Raw genomic sequence first — 4,102 nt, 5'->3', positions numbered from 1 at the left:
TCAATGTCAACTGAGAGTTAAAAATATTCATTATAATATGCACTTTCCACTCACTCCTCAGAATGTCTTCTTTATTTTTATTTATTTATTTATTTATTTATTTTTAAAGATATGTGAGCTACGTACTGTATGTCTGATGTTTTGCCATCGTACATTCAAATATTTATATTCACTGTACAGTACAGCGAACTGTTTATACTTACTGTACATGCTATAACTACTTCTCCCAACTCCGCTATTGCTATATTTCCTAAACTAAACGCTGATATTGAAATAACGCCTGGTCTGATAATGCAGTCTGTTTAAATTTCTACCGACCAAGTTCTGCCCTTCATCATGGGAAAACAACGAGCTTCTTTAAAGGATACAACTACTAGGACAGAGATATTTTCATTATGGAATTTGTACTACCCACTGAAATGTAGTAACTAATGGGATTTTAATTAGCCATATATGTACAGTATATTACATTCTTTACCTAAAATGTCTCTAACTTCTAGGGAGAGCGCGAGGTACGTTCACAATCCCCTGAATACATATTCCCTTCTTCGAGAAAACGCAGAGAAGTGAACCGTCTCATATGAATATGCTACCAGTCATAAGTTTCAATACGGAGCTGCAAGTACTTAAGAATTATCAATTACTCTACAATTATGCAGCGGCGTCATCATCCAAGCTATAGCTGGAATAGGGAAGGGAACATAATATCCCATAAGTCTTATTAGAACACGCTGGAAATAGTGACGTAAAAAAAAAAATCGCCAACGGCACGTGGTGTTCCCAAGCGGTCACCCATCCAAGTACTGACCACGCCCAATGTTGCTTGACTTCGGTGATCGGACGAGAACCGGTATTTTCAACATGGTATGGCCGTTGCCGATGAAACTGCGTAATCTGTAGGCACTTGAGGACGATGGGATTGGGGTGCACTCGATAAAACCTGCACTCGCTCACACACACACGTAAACTGCCTGCTTAGACTCTGTACCTAAATTACCAAGCTCGTTGGATGTCATTGGGATAGATGATAAATCTATCTATCAACGGCAGTTTGGTTACGTTTCAACGTCACACACTGCTGGATTGACACGGGATTAATAAAACAGCTAGTCGGCATTCTAAGTTAAGCCACAGGTGGATTGTTGTTCAACAGCGGAGCCTCCTTTCAACCACATGGTTGTGGAACTGTAGTCGGATTTTCGACATCATTTTCATGCCATACTACGGAACTTCACACAAACTTCAATTCACTTCTTGCACCGGCGGCTACTACGAATGGACTGAAGCTCGCTACTGACTAGGGGGGGGGGGGACATTTGTCTCTTGATGGATTACGTGACAGATATATAAAGTATCAGTCGTATGTTATGAACCCGAGTTTCAATAAAGATAGATTACCCGTATGTCCACAGATTCTCAGTAGTGGCCTGCGGAAGGATTATGACCGCGGTCGACAAGTTACCTTCTAAGTTGTTTTCCCTCAACAATTAATGCTGCCAAGTGAGTAGGAATGACACCGCGCTCTCATATAAGTCGTACGAAACTATTAAGGAAACGAATTTGCCTCGTGGATCCAAGTCTCCCATGGACTGCCTATAATGTATTATCTATCCTAGAAGTGTTATCGGGGTGATTATTTAAATTTTCACTCGGTGGGAAACGCTGTTGTTCTTCATTCATCTACTCTGTTATGAATAACTTGTGGCCCTTAAAAGGGCCGGTTGCTGATTCCCTAGCAAGCACTCCCGCTTACTTGGAACTAGTGTATTTTGTGACGGCCTTGGTCCCTTCACTGACGGCGTGCTTGGCCAGCTCACCGGGTAGCAGGAGACGGACGGCTGTCTGGATCTCCCGACTGGTGATGGTCGACCGCTTGTTGTAATGCGCGAGCCGCGAAGCTTCCGCGGCGATGCGCTCGAAGATGTCGTTAACGAAGCTGTTCATGATGCTCATAGCCTTTGAACTGATTCCCGTGTCTGGGTGAACTTGTTTCAGAACCTTGTAGATGTAAATGGCGTAGCTCTCCTTCCTCTTGCGCTTCTTCTTCTTATCGCCCTTCGAAATATTCTTCTGGGCCTTGCCGGCCTTCTTGGCAGCCTTTCCGGAAGCTTTGGGGGGCATGGTGCTCGTCTGATGATGAGCCCGGAGGGAGAAAAATATTTAAGTCGCAGGGACAATGCCGTACTGCCTTCCCAGTGCGAGCCAATAGAAACAGCGCAAACGTTTGTGACTTTACGATTGGTCCGCTGTCGATTATTGACGTTGGCGTAAAAGTGAAGGTTACCGTCGGGCCCTGCATCATTTTGGGCGAGGCGTCGTTCTTGTAGTTAAACAGCTGCAAGTAGGAGTAGCATCATGTCGGGTCGTGGAAAGGGAGGCAAGGTGAAGGGAAAGTCAAAGTCTCGATCCAGCCGTGCTGGGTTGCAGTTCCCGGTAGGCCGTATCCACCGTCTTTTGCGTAAGGGCAATTACGCAGAGCGAGTTGGTGCCGGTGCGCCAGTCTACCTGGCCGCGGTGATGGAGTACCTGGCGGCCGAAGTTCTCGAGTTGGCTGGCAACGCAGCTCGTGACAACAAGAAGACTAGGATCATTCCTCGTCACTTACAGCTCGCCATTCGCAACGACGAGGAGCTGAACAAACTCCTGTCCGGCGTCACCATCGCCCAGGGTGGTGTGTTGCCCAACATCCAGGCGGTTCTCCTCCCGAAGAAAACCGAGAAGAAGGCTTAAGCCCCTTCTCCGTAAAACGGCCCTTTTAAGGGCCCCACTAACCTCACAAAAGTCAGAAATAGCCAGTATTGTTAATCCTCTCTCACGGCTTCGTAATGTAATTTCATTACGCGTGTCAACTTTCTCTCTCTCTCTATACCGGTGGGCTGATTTAATATCATCATTCTGTAATTTTGTGCTCTGAACGATGTCGTTGTCCCAGGTTCGCACTGAAGTACTTGAAACCGTTGTACATTTACTAGGCTATTGTGTGATAACACATTATACTGATGCATATAGAAAGGTTTCATTATTATTATATAATTTAACACAATACGAGTTAAATTAGATGATGATGCCAAGGTACATAGTTGGCTTCGAAATTTATGTAATATATTTCTATCATATTAGAGTAATGGAGATTATCGTGAAAATAATCACAAGTCCCCTTCTTTGGTGCCCATCGTGGTTTTAGACATATACGTTTGAATATACTAGTTTACTTTACTACATACTACGAATGAAACTAATTTTGAATAAGAAATCGATAACTGGTGAACAACTTACGGCGTTATAATAGAGTTCCTAATGCGTTTGTTTGTTGGTGCACATATTGGCCGCACGCGCAGGAACCCCAATACTGAGATGATGACATGACCTTCTCGTAGGAATCGAAGGCTTTGACAATTTGCGTTCGAATTTCCCCTCTCTCTGTCGTTTCGTTCGAACCGAAATGACGCAAGCTATACGTGGAAGTTGTCTGACAGGACGAAGTCCTGTGTTCTGACATGCGATGTGTACCTCTTCTCCCCAGTGTTTACCACACTGGATTCCTATGACCTAAAAGTTGGCATTGCAAAAACGTGGTGATGTGATGTTCAGTATGTGTCAATCCCCTCGGTTCCTTGTTACGGTCTGGTGAGCATTGCCTACCTGCGTTGTCATATTACCCACCAATTCTTCGGACAGTGATTATTGACTTACAGAAGTTTACAGTAACAGGTAACATAATCCGAGGAGCAAGGCTTCACAGAGGAATCCGGTCTTTCCACTTGATATACCAAGCGTTGGGGTCAGACCCATTTGAAAAACGGAGAGGCATTTCTTACAACGTCTTTTGCTGATACTGAAGTGCCCCTACGAAATAAGTTCTGTTTTCCGCACTGGCCTGTTGAGCTAGTGGTCACACAGTAAAGGTGAATTAAATTAATCTCGACAACTACTGCCCTTTTTAGACGGATTTTATGGCCCTGAAAAGGGCCGTTTTGCCGACGGATTCGGCAGCAGACGTGTGTAGGCAGTCTAACCGCCGAACCCGTAGAGAGTCCTCCCCTGCCTCTTCAAGGCGTATACCACGTCCATGGCCGTGACTGTCTTCCGCTTCGCGTGCTCG

At 45.0% G+C, this 4,102-nt stretch overlaps 1 non-coding gene across 1 annotated transcript; it reads right to left on the bottom strand.

Moving 5' to 3' along the window:
• Positions 1–759: 759 nt before the first annotated feature.
• Positions 760–878, bottom strand: LOC138694119 (5S ribosomal RNA). The gene has a single exon (XR_011330794.1). It is a non-coding gene; the product is annotated as a 5S ribosomal RNA (ribosomal RNA).
• Between the last annotated feature and the right edge of the window lie 3,224 nt (positions 879–4,102).

Source organism: Periplaneta americana, unplaced genomic scaffold, assembly GCF_040183065.1.
Source record: "Periplaneta americana isolate PAMFEO1 unplaced genomic scaffold, P.americana_PAMFEO1_priV1 scaffold_45, whole genome shotgun sequence".
NCBI classification, from domain to species: domain Eukaryota; kingdom Metazoa; phylum Arthropoda; class Insecta; order Blattodea; family Blattidae; genus Periplaneta; species Periplaneta americana.
Note: the sequence above shows the minus strand (reverse complement) of the source record. Positions and strands in the feature narration are given on the sequence as shown.